Source organism: Camelus bactrianus, chromosome 23, assembly GCF_048773025.1.
Source record: "Camelus bactrianus isolate YW-2024 breed Bactrian camel chromosome 23, ASM4877302v1, whole genome shotgun sequence".
Taxonomy (NCBI): domain Eukaryota; kingdom Metazoa; phylum Chordata; class Mammalia; order Artiodactyla; family Camelidae; genus Camelus; species Camelus bactrianus.
Genome location: NC_133561.1, coordinates 1,670,410 through 1,695,957, shown reverse-complemented (window position 1 = coordinate 1,695,957; position 25,548 = coordinate 1,670,410). Strand labels below are relative to the sequence as shown.

The following is a 25,548-nucleotide window of genomic DNA, read 5'->3' as shown; positions in this document are numbered from 1 at the left end:
TTGATTTGAGGATAAGATTGTGACGGCTTTTTCTTCCTATTTTTTTCTAATTGAAGTCTAGTCAGTTTACAATGTTGTGTCAGTCTCTGGTGCACAGCATCATGTCCCAGTCATGCAAATACAGACAGATATTCATTTTCATATTCTTTTTCATTAAAGGTTATTACAAGATACTGAATATAGTTCCCTGTGCCGGACAGGAGAAAATTTTTGTCCGTTTTTGTACATAGTAGTTAATATTTGCTTATTCCTATTACTTTAACATAAAGATGAAAACAAATATGAACCAAAAAAGATGTTAATGGGGTTATTTTAAATGAGTGAGTTTATATTTTTAAAATAAATGTATATTCATTGTGATTTGTGGACTAGGAGAAACATCAGTTTATACGACAGAACAAATAACTGCTTTTGCCAGGAGGAGGGTGGACCATGGAAGGGGAGCCAGTGTCTAGTAAGGACGGCCTCTTTTGTGTTATGCATTTGGTTTGATACTTTTCTGAAGATCTGATTCTTGAAGGGCCAGGAAGGGTGATCAGGGAGGCAGCTGGGAGAGACTGAAAAGCTTGGTGGGGTGAGAGTGCAGAGGTGTCCAGGGACCTGCCCGGAGCTCCGAGTGGCTGGAGCAGGTGGTCTCCAGGGGAGGGAGGGGAAGCTGGTGAGACCAGGGAGGGACAGGACCCGATCGGCAACGGCCATGCACATCGCGTCGAGGAGTTCAGCTAATCTCCAGGGAAAGGGGGCTCCTTAAAGAGTTCTAATCAGTAAAGTGATGTCATGAGTTTTTTGTTTCATTGTTTTGTTTCTGATGAACTCTAGTAGCAGTCAGGGAGAAGGGCTGACACAGATTAGAGGCAGGGCAACCAGTTAGGACTGAGAGAGCCAGGACCAAGGAAGTGGTGGTGAGGACTCCGAGGTGCTTGGGAGGTACCGTCAAACGCACGTGACGCTGACTGGGCGTGGGGGAGCAGGGGAGAGCTGAGTTACAGGTGATGCTCAGATTTCTGGCTTCAGTCATGGGGGAGCGGATGGTACCATTTCCTAAGCTAGAGAGTTAAATGGAAAAAAATGTACGTTTGTTGGGGGAAATAATGAATTTATTATTCTGTATGTGTTGAATGTGATTGTGGTCTGGAGCGACTGGACACAGAAGTGCGAGCCTCAGGAAGGATGTCTGGGACAGAGGCTGACTTGGGAGTCATCGGAGCACAGGCAGAAGCAGACCGTCCACTGGCTGAACGTGCCGGCACGTCAGCAGCGGCAGCGGCTTTGGGCGCTTCCTGGGACGGACCATCTCTGCTCAGAGAGGAGCCAAAAGGAAAGAACCCATGAAGGAGGAGTCAGAGAGGTTCAAAGAGGGTGTTTTCATGGAAGCCAAGGAGAGAGAGTTCCAAGGAGGAAGAAATGACTAGCGGCAAACACGGGTTAAAGGGCTCCAGTCCTCGTCCGCCGCTGACAAGCTGTGTGAGGGTGGGCAGGGTGCTCCACGTCTCTGTTCCTCACTTTCACCATGTGTGAAAGGCGCACAGCGTCGCAGCTGCCTCACAGGACTGTTGTGGGGATGAAATGAGCTAAGAGTGCTTAGCACAGATCCTGGCACATGGGAGAGGTGATTGCTGGTGAGTGTTTGACCCGTTGTCATGGGAAGATCAAGTAAGATGACCTGAAACGCCTTTGGATTCGGGAGTGATTTGTCATCCCATTAGTATCTGAGTCCCTTCTGTATGTCAGGCAAGGAGGACAGAGTCATGAACGAATTTGCCCTCAGTGGAACTGAAGTGCCTCCAAATAGCATGTGTTGAATGCGGAGTGTGTGTGCCGTTCTCGTCACCTGACAAGCATTACCCCACTCGTTCCTCACAGTCACCCTAGGATGCAGGTGCACAGTTACACCCATTTTGCAGATGGGAACAATGAGTAGCACAGGGGGCTGGGCACAGCTTCCGGGGCCGGGAGGTGGCAGAGGCAGGCTGTGCACTGAGCTGGCCTGGCTCTGGGGAACGCCTCCTGCACCTGTGCCTCGTGCTTTCTCCAGGTGGCTGTGGGCGACCTCAGACATAGTGGCTGTGGAAGCAACGGGGCGGGGAGCGGGGGCAGGGGGTGGACCTTATCCAGACCGCGGCAAGATGAGCACTGAATGGAGCGCTTGTTAATCGAGAAAGATTGAAAGCATTTCCACAGAGAAGCAAAGTAACAAGGTCCAGGCATGTGGATTTGTTTTATCTGTATGGCAGAGTGAGAATAAACACCAAAGGATGGGCTAGTAAGAGTGATCTCTGGTCAGGTCTGCCTCAGATACCTGTTCCTTTGCAATGAGCTGAATGGCAGTTCAAGACCAAGGTGTCTAGTGAACGCTTGAAGGATGTATGTTTGGTGCTGTTTATTGAAGCAAGGTCAATACACTTTATTTTTTCTTTTCTGTTAGAGGAGGTACTAGGGCTTGAACTCAGGACCTTGTGCATGCTAAGCATGCACTCTAGCACTGAGCTATACGCCCTACCCCAGTGATTTAAATATCAGATCCACATGTGACAGAATCGCAATTTACTACAAAATTCAAAGAAGATGAAATGTATTCTCAACCGAATTTGAGATCACTAAAGGTTGCCGAGGAGAGATCAGAATGTTTTGGTAAATGTAAAAAAATCTGAAGAGCTGTCTGACCTTTTCTTGGTCTGGTTCTGAATTAGTAAGTAGGTCCCAGGAATCTGCACTGTTAGCACACACCTCAGTCGTTCTGATGCACAATAAACTTTAAGAATTCATTCCAGCTCCACAGTGCACTACGTCTGTGACTTAGGGTGAATGACTCCTTCTCTCTGTGCTTCAATTACTTCATTGTAAGTGGCGATAACAATGTACCTACCCTGGAGGTTTGTTAAGGGAATCAAATGAGCTAAATGTTTAGCTCACGTCTAGCTCAAAATAAGCATTCTGTACATACTTGTTACGTAAAATAAATCACTTTTTTTAAGGCATAGCTGATTTACAATATTGTATTCGTTTCAGGCGTACAACATTGTGATTCAAAATGTTTATAGATTATACTCCATTGGTAGTTATAACCTATTGGCTGTATTCCTTGGACAAATATCCTTGCAGGTTATTTACTTTGTACATAGTAGGTGGTGCTTTAAGGGATAATTAGCAAATATGAGAGTCTGTTTAACTTTAGGGAGGATGGAGTCTGCCTTGTTTGAAGACCAAATGAATTCTATCTTGTGATGATTTTCAGATGTTACAACCAGAAGGCTGTAGGGAGTAAGCAAATTAGGAAGAATTTCAGGGCAGAATTTAAAGAATTTTGGCAACAAAAATTTTCTTCTAAAGCTTTTTTGAAGTTGAGAGGACTGGCCAGATATGGTAGAAAATATACCATATGTGCAGGTTACCATTTTACAGATCTGTGCTACAGGGTCTTCAAAATTTTGTTTAAATACTATGTAAGTCAGGACCCTCTTGGTCGCAAATAACAGAAACCCAACTCAAGCCACATGAAACACATAAAAGGCGAGGAGGTTTATTGAAAGGATGCTGGGGCAGCTATCAGAATTGAGTAGATAGTTGAATATTTAAATTTCAGGAATGCGAAGAATTCTGTCTGCCTGCCTCTCAGCTTCTCCCAGATCATCTTCCTCTGGTGGGAGACGCTGTGCCCGACAGGTCCAGGCTCCGATTCCTACAGCTCCACACACAGGGGGCAAATGGCTTTTCTGCCTTAACCCATCAGAGAGGGTTCTGGCCCGTTTGTGTCACATGTCCCTCGGTGGCCCAATCCCAGTGGTCAAGGATGGGCTGCTGTGATTGGCTCGCGCTGGTTTACAGGCCTGTCCCTTACCCAGTCCTGTGGCCAGAAAAGCAAGACTGCAGAAGAAGAGGACCTCTTCCATTCAGACCCCTGGGCCGGAGCCAGGAGGGAGGGGGTCGGTCAGAAATAGTCACCGACTGCCCCGCACAGGGTTTACTGCAGACACGGCCGCTCGCCCCAGGGCTGACAGCTCAGTGGGAGAGCAGAATACGCCTGCCTCTGTGCAGGAAGTGCAGGAGCACGGGTGCGTGTGCACTGTGGAGTCAGGGACGTGCCAAGTCGAGTGTCCGAGTGTCCCTGGTGAAGTGGGAGTCTGAGTCCTGTGAGAGGAGGGACTGTCATGGTGACCCACGAGGGGTCTCGTGCCAAGAGACAAAGATTATGTGAAAAAACCTCCTTGGATGGAAAATCCTGATTAGAGTCTTTGTAGTTTTCCGTTAAGTCCAAAGTAGTTATTTACTCTGGAAAAACGGCAGAGTCACTAAAGGAATTCTAACAATTAAATCACCGGGGAAGCTAATAATGTAAAGATGTATATGAATAATTAGAAGGGGGTGGGGGAGACAAGCAGAGAACCACATGAGGAAGACACCGGGAAATCCCAGTGTTTCCCGGAATGCAGACAAGTCTTGTCAGTGAGGACAGGCGAGCAAAAAGCCTGAACGTGTTCTTCAGAAAAAAAGCTCTAAAGGTTATTGACCAGACACAGGGAACCAAAGCAAAATCAGTGCCAAGGGAATGGGACTTTTAAACTTGAGGGGGAAACAGCAAAGGAAGGTTTGCAACAATGTGGATGGTGGGGGCATTGTGTGGACACAGAAGAGAGCTTCGCCAGACTATTTTGCTGGAAAAGTACATGAGGGGATGGAGGGAAAGAAAGAAATAGAGAGGACTGGTGTTCCAACAAAGCATGTAACTCTTTGATGGAACAGACGTTGCAAAACAACCCACATTATAATTACAAAAGCGAATGAGAACCCCTGGCTGCTCTCTTATGTGCACGCTCAGCTTTCTCTGTGATGAAGTTAGCAGCCCCAGTTACAGAGCTCCCTGACACTCTAGCCAATTCAGTCCTGTTAGCATTTTAATATGCCCTAATTCGGGACATTGATCTCGACCAGCAGAATGGAGTTTTACAGAAGGTGCTCTTTGGTGTCTGGATTAACCGGAACGTCAGCGACATGAGATGGGACGTTCACAGACTTGTGTACACTTTTACTATAACTTTTCTGCCAAGTTTTCAAACAAGCAGCTTCCATGCATGTCTTCCCCCCCAGGGTCTGTGCTCCCTCAGGACGCAGACTTCTTACTCGCTTTTGTAATCTCAGTGGCACATAGCAGGTCCTCAAAAGGGACCATTAAATGACAGAAATAAAGGCTGTAAGAGTAAGTGACTTACCCAATTTGGTTTTTTTTTTTTTTAACATTTTTTATTGATTTATAATCATTTTACAATGTTGTGTCAAATTCCAGTGTAGAACACAATTTTTCAGTTATACATGAACATACATATATTCATTGTCACAATTTTTTCTCTGTGAGCCACCACAAGATCTTGTGTACATTTCCCTGTGCTATACAGTATAATCTTGTTTATCTATTCTACAATTTTGAAATCCCGTCTATCCCTTCCCACCCTCTGCCTCCTTGGCAACCACAAGTTTGTGTTCTATGCCTATGAGTCTGTTTCTGTTTTGTATTTATGCTTTGTTTTTTTGTTTTTGTTTTTGTTTTTGTTTTAGATTCCACATATGAGCGATCTCATATGGTATTTTTCTTTCTCTTTCTGGCTTACTTCACTTAGAATGACATTCTCCAGGAGCATCCATGTTGCTGCAAATGGCGTTATGCTGTCGATTTTTATGGCTGAGTAGTATTCCATTGTATAAAGATAACACATCTTCTTTATCCCATCATCCGTTGATGGACATTCAGGCTGTTTCCAGCACTATTGTAAATAGTGCTGCTATGAATATTGGGGTGCAGGTGTCATCCAGAAGTAGGGCTCCTTCTGGATATAAGCCCAGGAGTGGGATTCCTGGGTCGTATGGTGACTTACCCAATTCGTATTGCTGGTTGGCAGTAAAGCGAAATCTGGGACCCAGACCCCCTTGTCTCCTAGATTCAGCACCATGCCTGTATCCTGATTGTTTTATAAAGAATTCCCTTAGCGGGGTAAGGTATAGCCTAGTGACAAAGCTTAGCATGCATAAGGTCCTGGGTTCAATCCCCAGTGCCTCCATTAAAAAATTAATTAATTTTTTTTAAAAAGCTAATCACCCCCCCAAAAAAAAACCCCAAAAAGAGTCTAAGCATAAGGCTATCAGTAAAAAGAAAAGAAAAAAGAGTTCCCTTAGGTCTCAGTCCCAATACCGGGTGAACTGCCCTTCTGTGCTGAACTTGCTTTTCATTGTAAGGAAAGTGTGACTCAAAATTAATTTGCTTTGGCTGCTGGATGCTCAGAATCAAATGTGCGGCCTGCCTTTGGCACCTTTTCCCTTTGTCCTAGTTTCTGAGTCTCTCTGTAAACTCTCTCAGGCTCTCTTTGGAAAAGGTGGGAAACAAATGTAGACGCAGCAAATATTTAAAGCTGAGCACATTACTGTGGTTAAAAATGACTGCATCTTGACTCCGTATTTATAATGACCTATTTTCTGTTTTGTAGCTTTGATGTGAATTTCTCAAGCTATGTAGTTATTTCTTGAAAATTAATATAAAATTCAAAACTCCTGTATTACTCAAGGAAAGAATTACCTGTCAGGAAAAGCCTTCACTGAGGAGAGGAGTGGTTAAGCAAACTGTGGTCTATTGATATATGATAGATTGATCTCAGCACAGGTGTATTGATATGGTGGAACTTTTGCAGGCACTAAAAATAATTTTAATGAAAAGTTTTTAATCATGTGAGAAACTACTCAAGATACATGAGTGAAGAAAAACAGGATAAAAATGCGTTCTCTCAGCTATGGAAAAGAAAACGCATCTAAAGAGAAAGGGAGGGACTATGGCAAAGTATTAATATGATTACTTTGAGTTGTAGGATCACAGGTAATTTTTGCTTTCTGTGTACTACCATATATTTTTCAAAATTTCTGTTTTTCTTATTATCAGAAATATCTTTTTTCTTTTTTAAATTTTTCTTGGGGGAAGAGGCAGTTAGGTTTATTTATTTGTTTATTTATTTACTTTAATGGAGGTACTAGGGGTTGAACCCAGGACCTTGTGTGTGCTAGGCAGGCACTCTACCACTGAGCTATACCCTCCCCCTCTCAGAAATATCTTTTCTAATAATAGATTTTAAAAGATTTTTAATAGTATGGGACAATAAATATTTTAGGCTGTTAAATGACAAAAATCTGCATATAAATTTGTATCTCAGTATAATCACAATGATACAATAATACACATAGAAAAACTGGGCAGAAATATAGCTAGATGTTTCTATTATGTGGTAAAATTTAAGGAAATGTCCTTTTCCTGAATTTTTTTTTCTTTCCTTGTCTTGTTTCGCCAGTAGGCTTGTGTTCCTTTTAAAATCAGAACTGCCCCTTTAAATAATATAAAAATGGCCCCATGAACATTCAAAACCTAATGAATCTGAGATACCCAGAGTGACTGCCCCGCTAATGATTTGTAGACTATGTCTGTTACAAATCCAATGTCACTAGACATTTCCAGGAAAGAATCCTTGCAAAAGTAGCTTAACATTTTAGCAGAAACTCGCAACCTGCTAAGTTTCCCAGAACCTCCCAGAAGATCAGAGCTCACGACGTTGTCCACACTTCCTGCTGTGTCTGGAAGATAATGACATGGACCATCGAAGGAGGACGGGGATTGTGCTACTGTGCCGTCTGGAGACAGAACGTGGAGGAGACGAGTTGTTGATAATAAACCCAGAGAAGGCAGCAGTCACCTCTTTCATGAAATTCGGGTAAATTGTTCCAGGCAAACAAATTCACTGAGTAATTGCCACGGTCTGTTGAAAATTTCGAAAAACAAAGAAAACCTAAAAGTATTGGCACGTTGAATCAAATCATATCGTCTGCCAAAGCCAGCTGTGGTCCTGGGAACACACACCACTTGGACTTGGAGTATATCGTTCAGTAGATTCTCAGGCCAAGGTGCTGAGCGGGCCCGAGGTAGCCTTCAGGCTGGACTCCACCAGGCAGGACCTACGCTCCTCAAACAAGCAGCGTTATGCACGTACCGTGAACGTGTTTTGCTGATGCTTCAGTTGCCTGGAGATTTCTAGTCTCCAGACCTGCCCATCAGGGGCTCCTCCATGACGCATACAGTGCAAAATCTGGTGGCGTATTATACATAAACCAAAAAGAAAACAAATTTTTGAAGGAAGGAATACGTATGAAATTTTAAAAAATCAGCAATAAGGTGGCCCAAGTCCAGACTGTTTGGAAACGCCCCCGTAAACCTCGCCCTGGTCCTGGTGTCTCTAGGAGCCAGAACGCCCGAGGCCGGCCCGTGCAAGTTCCCTGTTCCAGCTCCTGGCAATTTCCTCATTGTAGACATTTTCATAGTACTGTGTACTTTGTAAATTACTTCTTTGTTGTTCATTAAAAGATTTTTTTGTTGTTTTGAGGGGGTTTTTTGCTTGCTTTTTTTTTAGGTGGGGGGTAGTGATTAGGTTTATGTATTTAATGGAGGTACTGGAGATTGAACCCAGGACCTCGTGCATGCCAGGCGTGTGCTCTGCCACTGAGCTGGACCCTCCCCCTTTCTTTTACACTTGAAGTTATCATCTTCACTTACTTTATATGGCCGACCAAAAACTAATGGGTGAATTTCTTACAGAAGATAGTATATAATTACAAATTCCTAAGATGGACTTACAACCTCATCTAACCCATCTTTAAAAGGTGGAACTAAGTCTACCATTTCTGCCAAGTGTCTTGAATTTTTCCCTAAACACATCTTTGGGCGCAACCTCAAATCTTGTGAGAAAATTAAGGAGCTTTCAAGAGCAGTGGTTCCCTGATAGCTTGCATCCCGTTTTCCTTCACCGGGAAGAGCTGACGGTCGTGTGAATCTCTGCGGCACGACCAGACGTCCGGTCCTCGGCTCTATAAACAGTGACTCGCCTGCCCCTGAGTGCTGGACTGTTCACGATCGCTTTTCAGATCTTGTGGTGTAACGCCACTGCTGAAATCGGGGAAAGAACCTTCGTTCCTAAAGAGTATAAGGCTTCGTGGTAGGGTGCTCGTTTTCTGTTTGCTTTCTAGTCAAATGAAATAACAGCTGATCTATGAACTGAATCAGCTTTGGCCGCTCAGCTGGCGGCCTGGACAGCTCTCTCCCACCCGGGTAGAAGGCGTTCTTGACTTTTTCCCGCTGTGGACTCCTGGCAATTTTGTGAAGCTCATGGTCCCTTCCCAGAACAGTGTTTTTACATATGATACAATCACATTAAACTATCTAAAAAAAACCTCACTGACTTTGTAGTGCAGGAAGCAGCCACGTGGCGTCAAGTACATTGCCAGGAGCGCTGTGTCTGGGGTGACAGCTTTAACATTAAAGCAGCCGTAAGACGGGGATGGAATGACGCTCAGACCCTTGGGAGCACCTTTGTGGCTGACTTCTTGAGAGCTCTGTTAGGGCTGCTTCTTCAGGCCCAAGTGATGGCTTCTGTGTGACCGCAGCAAGGTTCTGGGCTCCCAGATCCAGCTCTGAAAACATCCAGAAGCATTCTTGCGTGTGCACCGCCCCCGCATCCATGTGCAAGGGTGCTGACACACAGCCTGCAGCAGCACAGAGGTTCTGGGTGTGACACAGGAAAGACGGCTCTGCCTTACGTGTTTGGCACCGGAGCCCTTTGGCAGCCCTTCCGTCAACAACCCAGAGTACCTGCTCTCCAAGCACCTGACAGGGTTTCAGGCATCCGCTGACTGCAGCCCAGCACTCCCCAGAGGCCTCTCTGAGACACCTGATATTTGTGGGAGATGGTATCTGGGATGTCTGTCAACTGTTCCTAGATTCTCTGAGTGCTGTTTCTGCATGAACTCACGTCCTCAGAAAGCAGCAAACTCAAATCGTAGTAGCATGGTTCCCTTCTGCGAGGAATGACACTGTCTGTGTTAACTTTTAAATTTAATTTTTGCTCTTTTCAAAGTTATATGTGCAGGTGGCTTATCGAGTCCAATGGTTCTGCAAGACCTGTAATACCAGACGTTGACCTCCACCTCTTAATTTCCCATTCCCTAGAAGTGACTGATTTTTTTACTCTTTTATCTGAGTGTGTTTGTATTCAACTCAATATATCTAAATGGTATGCTTATATTGTTGCTTCCTAGTTTTCAGTTTTCACTCCATCTGTGGCCTTTCCACACTGGAAAATGTGACTTTGGCTCTGTTTAGCCCCGCTCAACTCAGTGACCCCTCACTCTCCTTTCTCTGGGTTTACCCCTTCATTTTGTTGGAACACATCCTTCAGTAGCTTTCTGAGAGAGGGTGAGCGCGAGGCAAAGTTCAACCCCACGTATCTCAGCATGTCTCTGTTTTTCCCTCCTGTGCAGTAGGTAGTATGGAATTCTAGTTTGGAAGTGATTTTCCCTCAGAAGTTTGAAGGCAAATCAAGTCAGTTGTCTTCTACCTTCTAGGGCTGCTGTTGAGGACCTGAATGCCAGACTTGTACTGGACCCTTTTCGTGAAACCTACTTCGTTCTATATGTGGGCTTGTTCCTCATTATTCCCAGTGCTTGATGATATTTTAAATTGATTTATTTTTAAACTTTATTTTATTTATTTATTTTTATTGAGGTGTAGCTGATCTGCAGTATTATGTTAGTTCCACATATTAATGATGTCCTTGGTGTAGGTGAAGACTCGTTCACTGAGTGGGGCATTGGAGGCCCTTTCAGTTTGAAAGCTCTTTTTTTCCTTCTCTTTAAAAGACTTTTTTTAAATTGAAGTATAGTTGATTTACAATATTGTGTTAGCTTCAAATGTACAGCAAAATGATTCAGTTATATACGTATATGTGTAGATGCTTTTCTGTTACAGGTTCTTACAAGATAAATTGTTTTCCTTTCAGAGTGTTGTCTACATTGTACGCAATGTCCGTGTAGGTGTATACGTATATTCTTGGCTGTGCTACACAGTAGGTCCTTGTTGGAAACGCTTATCTTCCATGTTTGGGAAATTTCCTTAAATTGTTTCTTTGATAATTTCCTTTTCTTCCTCTAATTTCTCCGCCCCCTCCCCCTTTAAACACTCTATTATTTGAAAATTGGATTTCCTGGATAGAATCATTAATTTTCTTTTTTTCTTCCCATTCCATTTTTTGATCTTTTTTTTCCTGCTTTTTCAGTATTTCTTCAACTTTATCTCCTTATCTTTTATTGAGGTTTTAATTTGCCACACCGTATTTTTTTTAATTTTCAAAAACTCTGTTTTGTTCTCTGAATTTTCTCTTTTCTTTTACCAGTATCCTATTCTCATTGCATGGGTACCAATGTTATTAATTATAAAATTTGGGGGTCTCTTTTTTTTTTAAGTTTTTTCTTCTGTATACTTAAGAGTAGGACACAAAAGTTGCCTGGAAGCTCTGTCCCAAGGGTTGGAGGCTTATCAACTGTCTGCTTCACCAAATCTTTGTCTGGTTGGGGTGTTTGACTGGCTTAAAATATTCTGTCACAAGCACTTTTCTAGATCGTTACAACTTCCTCAAAACAGCCATGTTTAAGGCTATAAGTTAGGGTATAAGTTAGTTTATTTCACTATTTCTCTAATTTACACATTTCACTTTATTTACAATTTTTTAAGGGTTTTTTTGAGGGGGTACTTAGGTTTATTCATTGATTTGTTTAACAGAGGTGCTGGGGACTGAACCCCGGACCTCGTGCATGCTGAGCACACACTGTCCCACTGAGCTGTACCCTCTGCCTGCACATCTCAGTTTGCACACTTTGTACTTCGGTTTGCTTGCTCTCTGCTTATTTTCTTCTGTGGGCAGTAGCTTCTCAGGAGGGAGGCTCTGACCAGTTAGCCAGCGGTGTGTTTTGAAGCAAACTCCCGGAAAGCAACTTAATGTCCCTCTTCCCTGCCCCACTAACAGATGGCCTGGGATTTCTAGTCAAACGAGTCCAGTTTGGTTTCAGATTCATCTTTTACAGGTTACTTAAGTTTTTAGGCTTAGTTCAGTGTGTGACTGTCCGTAAACACTCAAAAACTGGTAACTCTCATTACTGCCTTATTCCTCTGCACAGCATCCAACAGTTAATGAACATTTGATGAGGTGTGTTGCCTTTAAACTGAACGTCTTCGATTAAGACTGAGGTCTAGTTTTTCATACCTGTGTTGGACATTGAAATTTCTCCTTCTGTGAACTATCTGTTCAGGCCCTTTGTAAAACATTCCTACAAAGGCGCTTGAGGTCTTATTGATTTGTAAGAGCTCTTTACATATAAATAACATTAACATAATTGTCCATCCAGCTCATTAGCTTAAAAGTCAGATCTTAAAAAATATTTTAAATATTACACTTATATCATAGCTTATAAAATATATATTATGAATATATTAATAATAGATTATATTTTATATTATATTAAAGTAAAACATATTTTAAATATATTTTAAAAAATAACTTTCGGGTTTTTTTCACCCTCTATTAAGCAAGGGACACATGCTCATTTTAGACTGCCTGCCAGGTGATGCATAAATTAGAAATTAGAAAAAAGAATTTTTAAGTCATTTGTAGTTTTGCAACCTGGGGATAACCAGGGTTATTAGCCTGGTATATACTGTTCTGGTCTCTTTCTCATACCTGAATATACGTACATATTCTGTTTAAAAGGGAGAGGAGAGCATCCTGTACTTTCTGCTTCAGACCCTGCTGTTTCCACATAGTCTCACATCACAGACATATTTCATTGTCATTAAATTTAAGTTAGATTGCTTTTCTTTTAGAGCTTTGTCTACATTGTACGTAATGTATTAGTCAGCCTTCCTTCAATAGCTTGGAAAAATTTAGGGAAAAACCATCAAGAATGAACTTAAAAAACATTTCTAAGGAAACTAGTTAACTGATTTTGAAACAAGGAACCCTTGTTGGACAAACGTGAACTTACACAATGTTACTTGCTGTGAAACGTTCACATAAGCAGATCTGCAGAGCACTTGGGTTTCTCCCGGGAACGGTCATCCGTAAGCTTCAGCATTTGAGTTTGAGGGAACACAGAGCATGGCTCTGACAATGTTTGAACTGGATTCTGGAGGGCCTCCGTCAACACACGTGTCAGAAGTTGAATCAGCGTTGCCGAGTGAGCTAAGTGGGGAACTTGCTTCAGGGAAGTTGACCCAAAGAAACACACAGCGTCCAGTCCTGACGCCCACAGTGGGGCACTGGGCCCCCAGGCCAGGTGTGACCCAGCCGATTCTGCAGGTGACCACACTTCCTGGAGTGAACTATTCAGGAATTTGGAAGCCAACATTTATTTTAAACCTGTTGTCTTTTTCTTTTTTTTTTTTTTTAGAGTTACTTTTATCTTGTTTGGTTTAGTTTAGTTTGGTTTGGTTTTGTAAAGTGATCGTTTCAGTGTCTCCCAGGAGCTGAGGAAAGCAGGAGAGGGCCTAGCATGTATCATGTGTTGGACGTGTTACATCCTTCAGAGAAGGCAGCTGACTTGCCCAGGGCTGCAGGTTAGTAGATCACGGAGCCAGGAATTCAGGCCCAGGGCCAAGAGCGTTTTCCGTCTCACGGAATGGGTTGAAACATAATGGGGCACCGTGCTTCTGTGAACTGCTGGGGTCTTTTTCATTCTTTTATTTATTATTTTTTTGCAGGGGTCGGGAGGAAATTAGGTTTATTTATCTTTAATGGAGGTGCTGGGGATCGAACCCAGGACCTCGTGCATGCTGGGCACGCACTTTACCACTGAGCTGTACCCTCCCCCTCCCCCGGGTCCTTTTTTAAGGGTAAAGACACGCTCAACATTCAGGAGCCCTGTACTCGGGGAGGAGAGGGTGACACCCAGTGACACTATGTCCCAGTTAGTTGTGACCACCCAGTTTCTGCCTCATCCCAGTGTTTCCCTGTACCACTGAACACAGGCTCTGGTCTTTGGTTTATAAAATCTCGTCAGCATCAGTATAGGTTATCCTGAATAACAGACGTAATGATAATGGCTCCTTTTTATAGTTCAGGACAGTAAACAAGGTTCAGAGGACAGGATCCCTGTGCAGAAAGACAAGGATGCCACTCTGCGGGGCTCTGGATAGGGGACAGACAAGCGCAGAAACGACTGCACAAAAGTCAGCTATTCCCGTAGAGAACTCCTCTTTGGGAGCTTGAAATGGAAGGGAGACAACACTGGGATTTAAGGGGTGAAAGTAACTGTCCCTCAGAGCAGACAGCTTTCCTCTGAGGCTCCCTTCTGTGGCCACCAGCACGGCTCGGGACCGCGGCGTCCACCCCATCTGGGGGAGAAACCTGAAAGCAGAAGTGACCCAGCTCCGGGAAGCAGCTGTTGGGGCGTCGGGGGAGCCCTGAGCCTCCAGCCGGCTTCTGGAGTGTTCATCACGGCCGGCGGTGTGCTCAGCTGGCGCCAGGCGTGGGGCCCAGCAGCGCTAAACTTCAGGCGCTCCTCGAGGAGTCAGCCAGCGGGGAGGGGAGACAGGAAGATGGGCACAAAGCACACAGGTTGTTGGGGGGAATCAGTCATTGTTCCACAGCGCCAGGACAAGCCAGGGACGGTTTCTGAAGGAGATGCCAGGCACTGTCCTGAGTCCCTTATGCAAGTTTCAAAGGATGACTAGGAGTTTGCAGAACTGCCTTCTGAAGAAAAACCCACTTTAAAAAACCACCTTTATTGTGGATGATTCCTGTACAGTAAACTGCGCGTACTTGCGATGAACAATTTGATGAGTTCTGATAGATGCACACCCATGAAACCAGCACCACGATCAGGAGAGCGCATGATTCCCATCACTCCCTGAGAGGTGCAGTTTTCAAATTCCCAGCTTACCCCTTCCCACATCCTCTACCCCCTGATGACATGACTTTGTTCTCTGTGTCTGTGAGTCTGTTTCTATTTGGTAGCCAAGCTCATTTGTGTCCCTTTTTTGATTCCACATATAAGCTGTATCATATGGTGTTCTTCTGTCTCTTTCTGGCTTTAGTTAGAATGACACTCCCATTGACACTCCGTTCTGCTGTAGTCGAAGTGAACAGAAAATGGGGTCAAGGAGGATGCGTCTTCACAGAGGAAAAACACACCTTGTAGTCTCAAAATTAGAAGTGAGCTTGGATGTCGTCGGGAACAATCCCCCAGCACCATCACTTCCGTGTCGGGGGTCGCCTGCCCGCCTGGAGCACTTAGAGCATGGGGACCTTTCCGCACCGGCTGCTTTGTGGGCAGCCCGCTCTGGTCTGTAGTGTGTCACAGGGCGGAACTCTGCCTCTGGGTGAACATCCCACTCCTTCGCCCTAGTTTTGCTCTTGGGGGCAACACAGAAGAACTCTGCTGTCTTCCATGGACAGCTCACGGAGACGTTGTCTCACGGAGGCGTGTGCCCTCTTGCATCTTTTTTCCAGGCTAATTGTTGGGTGTCCTCTTGACATTGAGCTGCGCCAGCATCTCCCATCTCTGTCCTGGTTGGGCACGCCCTGGATTGTAGTGTCTCTGACTGTAGTGCAGACCTGGAGCTGAATCCGCAAGCGGCCGGACAAGCTCGCAGAGCCGTGGTCGGAGGGTTCTAACTCTGTTAACGTCGCCTAAAGTTGCTTTAGGATGTTAGCCGCAACAGCATCCCATGGGGTTCTGCACCGAGGCTGAGCTTGTGCGTGAGATGAACTAAAACCCCAGATGTGGTTCATGCAGACTGTCACTTTCCCCTCCCTCTCTTGTGTGCTTTATTTGGAAGATAGGAAATCAGGGCGTCACCTTCTTTGTTTTGGTATGTAGACCAGCTTTTTATGATTAAAAGTTTATAGTTTATTGCTTTTTAAAAAAATGTTTGTTCATTTTCAGGTGGTAAAAGTACAAAGAAGAAAGTGAAAATCGCCCCAAATTCTTCTCTCTAGGAGAGAGTGCCTTCTATAGATGTATGCAAATTTATGTTTGTAATAGTATCAGAGAAGACAGTTATTTATCAGTCAGTTTACAGTTGCAATGGCGCTTATGTGTTGTCTTTTTTAAGTGTAGAAAGAGGTCTATGACATAATACATAAAAAAGAAAATTGCCGAACTGTATAATACCTCTTTTGTTAAATAAAGAAAGAAACTCCATGCATATTGATATGAATGTACGTTTTTTAGAATAGGGCCACGCTCAGTTCTGTTTTGCAGCATGCTGTTTCTCTTGCCCTGTGCGTCTTTGCAGGGGACAAACAGAGAACGGCAACATCATGTTTAATGATCCTGGAGGGTCCTGTTGTGTCTGTGATGCGGGTTTCCGGGTTGCACTCTTATGAGCAGGATGAGGATGAGCAGCTTCCCGTGCAGTCACCTCCTTCCCGTGCAGTCACCCCATCCCGTGCAGTTGCCCCCCTCCCCGTGCAGTCGCCCCCCTCCCGTGTAGTCACCCCCTCCCGTGCAGTCACCCCCTCCCGTGTAGTCACCCCCTCCCATCTAGTCGCCCCCTTCCCGTGCAGTCGCCCCCTCCCGTGCAGTCACCCCCTCCCATGCAGTCACCCCCTCCCATGCAGTCGCCATTTCCCGTGCAGTCACCTCCTTCCCGTGCAGTCACCCCCTCCCGTGCAGTCACCCCCTCCCGTGCAGTCGCCCCCTTCATGTAAATTCCTAGAAGGAGTCCTCTCACGATTTTGTTTTACTCCTTGAGTTTGCCATCTGGTGTGTGGCTCCAGGTTCTGCATTATCTGTAGGTGTGATAAGCACCCCTTCTTCCCTAATCTGAGTAGGTGATAAAATATCAGACCCAGGTCAAGGGTCACTGTCTCTGTCCCGGGGCGCCCTCCTCCCGCCTGGGACTGACGGCCCTTTTCTCTATGTCCTTAGTTCCCCGCGTTCAGATTTCTACGGCAACGCGTGGTAGCTCGCGAGCATTCTTTTTGTATTTACTTCTTTGCTTTCCCACAGAGTCTGTAGGACAGCAAAGATGAATGCTTCTGAGTTTTACTAGTCTGCGCCCACCCGACACAGCTCCTGGCACGTAGTAGGGCATTACGACTGCAGGAATGAGTGACTGACTGACGGATTCCACTCATGATCAAGGATGTCTTCCCACAGCACACTACTAAATCCTGACTGTTAGCTTATTTGAACTTCTGCACAAAGTGTATCAGATAACTTTGGTTGTACGGTCACCTCTGCGTATCCCAGAGGGACTGGTTCCAGGACCCCTCCCCCATCCTGGGGGTACCAAGTTCACAGATGCTCGAGTCCCTTGTACAGGGTGATGCAGCATTTTCATGTAACCTGCACACATCCTTTGGATACCTTTGTTTTTTTATTTGACTAGGAAATAAATCTTCCCTGATAATCCATGTCCTTGCCACAAACCTCTATTTTTTTTGATTAAAAAAATTGTATTTATTTATTTGCAGGGGAAAGGTAATTAGGTTTACTTATTTTTTTGATGGAGATACTGGAGATTGAACCCAGGACCTCGTGCATGCTGGGCATGAGCTATACCCCCCCTTTTTTTTTTTAATGGAGGTGCTGGGAATTGAACCTCGTGTGTGCTGAGCATGTGCTCTACCACCGCACTATTACCCTCCCTCTGTAATAGAGTTGTAAATGCAGTAAACGTAAATGCTGTGTAAATAGTTGCTGGTGTGCAGCAAATTCAAGTTCTGCCTTTTGGAATTTTCCAGATTTTCTTTTTTTTTTTTTTTGATACTTCAGTCTGCAGTTGGTTGAAGTCATGGCGATGGAACCCACAGATGTGGAGGGCCAGCTGTAGCTGAGTCAGAGGGTCGTTAATTTTGTTCATTTATCAGTTCACCTATTTCTTCTAGGTAGCTGTCATTCCTTTATTCATTTATTCACAAAATTTATTGTGTGCTTAATATCTTGTGAAGTTACTGAGGTAAGGGCTACGGGCATGGTGTTTATGGGAAACTCAGCTGCAGGAGCGCCATATTGCGTAAGGCCACAAGAGGAGTCCCGAGAAAGTGGTGGTAGGGTTCCCAGACGTGAAGGACGGTTTCCCTGCTGGGCAGAAGTGACGGTGGCGGGAGCTGAAGGGGAGGCAGAAGTCTGCCTTTTCTAACCATAATTAAAAGAATTAAATTAATAAATACAATCTGGATGGGAGAAGGGAATCCCATTTACTTGTGCAAAAGTGATGGAGACCACACAAAGCGCAGAGCAGGAGGTTAAAAATAGGTTAAAAAATAAAACCACCAGCACGCCAGTCCGCACGCAGCAGGGCCGACACCGCGGTGGGAGAAAAGCTCGCAGCTGCAGCCGTCCCGGACGAGACAGAGCCCTGAAGGGTGTAACAGAAAGGGGCAAGTACCCGTGAAACGCGTGTCGGGTAAGGACGTGTGTCTTTAGGAAGACGCAACGTTGTGAAGAAGTTGATTCTCCCTAAGTTATCTCTAAGCTGCAAAACGTGGTCAGGCCCAGTGGAAACAGCAGTAAGAATTTGGAGGGGGCGAGGCTTGACAACATCCTGGTAAAATTCATCCAGAAAAAAACACATGAGTCAGCAATTCCCAAACGCTGCTGCCTGTTAAATCACCTGGGAGCGTATGTGCTGCAAAGTCTGAAAACGCTGGCCTGCGAGCGCTCGAGACGCCCCTGCAACAGCTAGGCAGTGGGCGTGAGCTCTGCCACGTAGCCCAGAACGTGAGAAAATAACCGCGGTTGGAACACCTTGGCGCCGGCATGGAGGTAAGTGATGGACAAAACAGCCCGAAAACAGATCGGTGTCCATGGGGGATGTCGAACATAAATTAAGAAGGATCAAGGAAAGACAAGCTCGTTAACAACATGGCGCGACTGGCTAATGATTTTTGAGGAAACTGGATTGAACCCCCATCCCACTCCTTCTGATCAGTTCTGAATAACCCCCCACTCCCTCCACTCCTACCCTCTCTGGCGCATGTTCCTCACAACCTCCAGAGTAATCTGAAAACCCATGGTCACACCCACCTCACTCCTTATAAGCCCTTCAGTGGTTTTCACCGCATCAGTCAAGTCCAGACAGACTCCTGCCCGTATTCCGGGCCCTGGCAAGTTGGTCCAGCCTCTCTCCACCTGCTGTCCGCCCCTCTCCCTCCACCCCCTCCGCTTCCCTGGCTCCGGCACCCTGCTCTGTGGGTCCCCAACACCCCAAACCTCTCCAGACCAGGGACTGTGTCCTCTTCCTGCTGCCCTGTCCTCGCCAGGCCAGCTTCCTCCAGCCCGTGGGTCCCACGTCCAGCGTCACCTCCACCAAGGGGCCTTTGCTGGCCTGACTCTCGAGGTCGTGGTCACCCTAGCTCTCCACCACTGCATCCATCAGACGTCCTCCCTACCCCCAGGGCAGCTCTTCCCATATTGATCATGATTCATTTCTTCCTTCCTTTCCCCTCTCCTAAGCTTGTCAGTCTGGTCACTGCTATAGTCTTGGGACCTGGTGCATAGTAGGCACTCGTAAATATTCATGAGATAGTAGCTGGCCTGAGATGTAAGAGGGTGAGCAGGTGTCTTGTTCCAGCAGCAGAACCCTGCAGTAGCTGATGCCCGGAGCCGTAGTCTCAGGCTGGGCGAGACCACTGATGAATCGTGCTGGGCCCTGGCCAGCTGGGGTGGCTTCCTTCCTCTGTCAGGAGCCGTATCCCCAGGGCAAGGTCCGGGGTCCGAGGCTGAACTTCCTGCCGAGGCTCTGACATCCCAGCTGGGCCTCATGCTCAGCCACCCTTCCCAGTGCCAAGGCCATTCTTGGTGGAGACAAAATTCTGTGTTCTGGCTCAAGTCTGATCTCTCCCACATCTGATGAACAGGATCAGCTAAGACGGGTATACATGCTGCAGCTAGAAAACACCTTAAATACCGTCTCCCGGTGACTGTAAAACAGCCCTGCCTTTTTATTTTGCGGATGAGGAAAACTGGGCCCAGAGAGATTTAGTGGGCCCGCTGGTGAGTAGCAGCGGTGGGGCCCCCCCGTCACCCCACCTTGGTGTGCGGTTCCAAGCCTCTGCTGGGATACGCGGATAAGGCGACTCTCCCGCACGTTTAAGGAAAGTCACTTTGAAAACAACTCATCCTGAGACCTTGAACTCACTATCACTGTCCGCTCACCTTGCACATCTTCTGCAGGCAGCAGGCAGTCTGGTCGTGTTGACTTCTTTTTAGAAGTCTTCAAAATAATTGATTTGGGGAGGAGGCCTGAACCCAAGGGAGAATTGTCTGCAGAAGGCAGATGCAGAGAGGTGAGCTTCCAGGTGACAGAGCTGGGCCTGGGCCGTCTCCTCCAGTGTGACGTTTGTGACCGAATCCAGCCTCGTGTTACGAGGCACCCGGAGCCAGCCAGCCGGTGAGGACGGAGCCGGCCTCCGCGTCCAGGCAGGGCGGACACAGCCAGCGGGGCCTCTGGACGGACAAGGCCATCTTGCTTGCCCCAGGGCTCCTCTCCTGCGCCCCTTCTGACCAGACGAGTGGTTCACAGCGGAGAGTTATCCGAGGTCGTGACGCCTGGAGCAAGATGGCCTTTGCCCCCACCTTTATATCGTAGTTATTTTTGGTGGAAGAATAGAAGCATTTGTATATTCTACATGTCACACGAAATAACATGACGCAGGTGCCAGTGAGCAGCCCAGAGCTTGTGAGACACTGTTTTCCCTGAACATCCGTCTTTCAAAAGACTTTTTTATTTTATTTAGTTACTGTGGCTTTTTCACCTACGAACTTTAAGAAACCAGAACAGATACCACTATTTTTTTAACTGTAATCATTTCCAGTTTTGAGCTATAATTTGCATATAACATTGTGTAAGTTTAAGGTGTGTAACATAACGTTTTCCTTTTCTTTCAGTTGAAGTAGAGTCGGTTTACAATGTTGTATCAGTTTCTGGTGCACAGAACAGTGCTTCAGTCATCTAGGAACGGACATGTGTTCCTTTTCATACTCTTTTTCACTATAGGTGACGACAAGATATTGGATATAGTTCCCTGTGCTGTACAGTAGGAACTTGTTGTTTATCTGTTTTACGTGTAGTAGTTAGTATCTGCAAATCCCAAACTCCCAGTTTATCCCTTCCCACCCGCTTTCCACCCTGGTAAGCATGTTTATTTTCTATGTCTGTGAGTTTGTTTCTGTTTTACAGGTAAGCTCATCTGTGTCTTTGTTTAGATGCCACAGATGAGTGATACCATTTTTTCCCATTTGTATCACTTCGGTCCGCTGTGGTGCGTGGGGTCACGGCTGGGGGAGCTGTTCACTCCACATTAGGCAGTTACCCTGATCATTGGCTGACATCGTTCTGAATGTTTTATCTCCGTTTCCTGAGCCAGTCCCGTGGTCCAAAGACCTCAAAGCGCTTTCCACAGAGTGTCCTGGAACCTTCAGGCCCAGTGGAGGCATTCTGGTTTTGGATCGCAAGGGATGTGAATTTATCCTTAATCATCAAAAAGTAACTGCATCCTAGGATCCTGCCAGAAAGTGTAACTTGAATTCTGTGGTGCCCCCTTCTTATCAAAGCCCATGCATGAGAAATGCTGGGAATGGGAGACTTCCAGGAAGACAGGCAGCCTGTCTGTTTCTAGGTGTTCTCGCTTGTCGGGGGCCGAGCCAGGCCATAGGGGGCCACATACTTGATTACAACGCTTTGACACCCCCTAAAGTTGATTTTTTTTTATAACATCTTTACCGAGACGTAAATGTTCACTCATTTAAAGTGTACAATTCAATGGTTTTCGTTTTTAAGGTGCAGAGTTGTACATTCAGGAACAAAATCAATTTTAGAACATTTTTATCACCTAGCCCCCCCCCAAACGCCTCAAAACCGTACCTTGTAGTTATCACCTCTACCCGGTCTATCTCCCCTCATCCTGAGCAACCACTAATCTGCTTTCTGTCTTTACAGATTTGCCCAGTCTGAGCCTTTCAAACAGATGGAACGCGTGGTCTTTTGTGACTTGCTTCTTTCACCACTTAACGTGATATTTTCAAAGTTCATCCACCCTGTGGTGTGTATCAGCCCTTCACCCCTCTTAGCGGCTGAAGAATATTCCATTGTGTGGATAGTCCGCGTTTTATCTGTCCATCCACCGGCTGATGGACACCTGAGTGCCTCCCACGCTTGGGTATTGCAAACGCAGCTACAGGCGTTCACGTACAGGTTCTGTGTGGACATATGTTTTCATTTCTCTTGCGTGTAAGGCTAAGAGTTGAATTGCAAATAGTCTCGTTATGTCTAAATTTTTGAGAAGCTGCCGGTTATTTTCCGCAGCCCCTGTGTGTCTGCCCAGCGGTCCGAGGCCCCAGCCCACCATCGCCTCTGACCACGGCGATTATCTGACTGTGACGCAGCCATCCTGCTCCCGGTGAGTGGTGTCTTGCCGGGGTTTCCATGTTAATTTCTCTGACAGCTGACGGTTCTGAGCATCTTTTCGTGAGCTGCTGGCTGCTTACATATTTCCTTTGGGGAAACGCCTGTTCTGATCCTTCACCCGTTGTTCCAGCGGGGCTGTTTGTCTCTTTTTTACTGAGCTGTAGGAGTTCGTTATAAATTCTAGGAAAAGCTCCTTCTGTTTGCGAATGTTTTCTCCCATTCTCTGGGCGGCCTTTTTGCTCTTCGCTGTCTCCTTTGAAGCACAGAAGCTCTTTGTGCTGCGGACTCCAGTGACTCATGGGTGGTCGTTGTCTGTGCGTTGCTGTCCCATAGAAGAACCCAGTGTCGAGTCTAAGGTCACAGAGGTTTACCTTTGCATTTTCTTCTAACAGTTCTCTGATGTGAGCTCTTGACTTTCAGGTCTTTGATCCATTTTGAGTTAATTTTTGCATATGGTGTGAGGTGAGGGTCCAGCTTCCTTCTTTTGCCGGCGGCCATCCTGGAGCTGCTTTCGCCAAAGAGCACTGTTTGCATTAGAGGAGACAGCTCTGTGGGACACAGCTTCATATGTTTGGAAGGAATGGGGTTGGGAACAGTGTCCACTACATCATGAACGTAGCCTAAATGAAGAGCCATGAAAGAGATTTTTCCCAGGCCTTGATTCCAAGAACTTTTGTATCTGTGCATACAGTGAATTTGCCGCAGAGCGGGATGCGTTTTTCTTTGGCAGCTGAGAAAGCTTAGGCCCAAATGTGCAGCCCACCCCTACTAACACGTGTGCTTAGGACGGGCACTTTGTGCGCGGGGCTGGCTCTGGCTCCGTCCTTTTTCCTGCTGTCCCCCCACCTGGCCTCCTCGCCTGCTTTACCTGCATTCTGCTGCGTCATGTGTGTCCCTGGAGCCACGCCTAATCATTTTTTGAAACCAAATGAGGTAGAAGTAAGTAAGTTTTAAAAAAAAGAAAAAAAACTTCCAAAAATTTTTGTTATCTTTTAGTATTTCTTGAATTTTACTTCATACTGTGGTCGCTTGTTAATGTGCCCAAAGTCCGTACTAGAAATTCATCCCTGAGGGCTCCCCACCCCCGATCCCGCCATGGTTCAATATCCTAAATGAGTGTCTATCTAAGATCTATTAAATGATTGGGTGAATGGGTGAGGGATGGGCAGGCGGGTGAGTGGCTGACCAGTTGGAGAGTGGGCGTGGCCCGGCTGGAGGCAGACCGTGGGCCTCCTGCTTCTGTTGCAGGAAGCACAGGAAAAGCCCGACCTCGGCAAGACAGTCCCGTGGCCCCCGGGTGTCACTCACACCCCACCTTCCCTGCTTCCTGCCCTCACGTGTCTGTCGCCTGCTGCGGGATCACCCGAGTTCCTACTAACCATGTAGATTCCCGGTTTACAGAGAGAAGGAAGGATGTGTAAGGACCCCAGAACATCAACGCAAGACCATCCAGAGCCACATTTCGTCTTTTTCCAAAGTTTGCCTACGGTTGGTTTTGCCAAGAAATGAACCCAATCGTGTTAAAATTCTATGAGCTTGAAGGTTCAGGGGAGATAGCTTCTGTTTATTGTACATTCCATGAATGTTGTTGGCGGATATCAGGGAGAGCTATTCCTGTAAGAAATGTGACACAAAACCAATAATTCCTATAACCAAAGGTTAATTTTAAGGATCCTCTACATACAGACTTGAGACGGCTGGTTTGCCTGGAAAAGCAGGTGAAAGGGTTATTTTGGCAGCTTTATTCTTTGGTCCGGGTCCTGACAGTGTCTGCCTGGAGGCCAGGCCAAAGTGTGAAATCGAAGAGAAATAGCAGGCGGGTGGCCAGAGCCTTAGAGATTGGATAGAAAGGAATGCTTTTCCTTTTGACTTGGGACAGTGAAACCTGATTATCTCTTCTGCATTTGAAGACGTATTTTTTGGCATACTCTTAGTACTAGCAAATAACACTTTTTTAACTGGAAAAACTCCAAAACAATCATCTAGAAACCAAACCTTGCAATCCTTATGCTTTCCTTATGTCAGCCTGGGTCATTCATGTTTTGAAAGCAGCTTCAGCAAAATCCCCTGATTTCGATTTTAGTAAGATAACTGTTCATTCATTCTTTCTGACCGTACATTACTAAGCCAGACTCATCGCCCAATCCCTGTTGTGCGTCCAGAGCTAGACATCCCCTTGGGCCCCAGCTAGACAGACATGCACCTCAAGGTGCAAAACACTGAAACAGACCGGAACACGTGTCTTTGAGAACCCCTGCAGTGGGACCTGCGTGAGCTCGCTAAGAAGAAGATCAGTGAACTTAGAAAGTCTAAATTTTGAACAAAAGCTGTATCTATACACTGACTATAACAGGGAAAAAACAGAAGCAACTAAACGTCCAGTGATAAAAGCATCATGGAATGAGTTATTTCACCCAAATGGTAGTGTTAGGCAGTCATTAATTTTTCAAAGAATTTTTAGCAACTTGAAAATTTGCTTCGGATAGATACAAAAGACAAAAGAGATTAGGACGAAAGAGAGTAGAGAGTGTGACCCCAGTTAGATAAATCTACTGAGACTGGAAAAGATGGAAAGGGCGTGGTCAGAACAGTAGTGGGGACTTTCTCTAGTTGTAGAATTGTCTGTTATTTCCATTGTCTTCTTTCTATTTTCCCAAATTTCCTGATTTTTTTCCAAAAATAATCCCACCAGTCTATAAGTCATTGTATTTCTTCGGGTTTCTGGTTTGTAAGTTATTTTTAGTATGTGTGCTAACAAAGCAAGTGCGGAGAGTGAATTCTGAAGCCTGAGCTGGACACATTAAATTACCGTGTTTCCTATACGATCTCCTTTCCTAGTGTCCATGACCCCAGCCTCTTGGCTCTTACCTCAGTTAGGGGTTCCCCATCCTAGTGGTCACATGGCCCCCAGCACGCCCCAGCCTCCTCCGGTCCAGGATTCACCAAAGTAGGTCTGGAATAGGTCCAGGAACCTGCATTCTTAACAGGCACGCCTGGTGACCGTGTGCAGGTGCCAGGTGGTCTGCCTAACACGAAGCATGCCTAAACCTCTCAGTCTCGCCCCCGCATGCCTGTTTTCTCTCTACGCATCGTGCCAGCTGTGCCTTTTCCCTGGAGTGGGGCACGATTATATCCCAGCTTCCAACCTCCCTTAGCCGTGGCGTTAGGAATTCCTGGTGGGAGTCTGGTCCCAGCAGCCACGAGAGCAAGTCGTGTGCCGGGGGATCAATTCCCCCGCTGTCTGCTGGGTCCAGACATCCCCACCCACTCCCGCCACCCTTCAC

At 45.9% G+C, this 25,548-nt stretch overlaps 1 long non-coding RNA gene across 5 annotated transcripts in view; it reads left to right on the top strand.

Annotated features, from left to right (window-relative positions):
- LOC123617216 (uncharacterized) overlaps positions 1 to 25,548 on the top strand; it is a 39,072-nt gene that overhangs the window by 5,945 nt on the left and 7,579 nt on the right. The window contains exon 4 of one of the 5 annotated variants that reach the window (XR_012501757.1): positions 22,163 to 22,256. This is a non-coding gene — a long non-coding RNA (uncharacterized LOC123617216). Of the gene's footprint in view, positions 1 to 372; positions 2,979 to 7,322; positions 8,402 to 14,941; positions 16,069 to 22,162; positions 22,257 to 25,548 lie in introns of those variants that run through there. The other 4 variants (XR_012501755.1, XR_012501759.1, XR_012501758.1 and 1 more) reach the window with 4 other exon arrangements.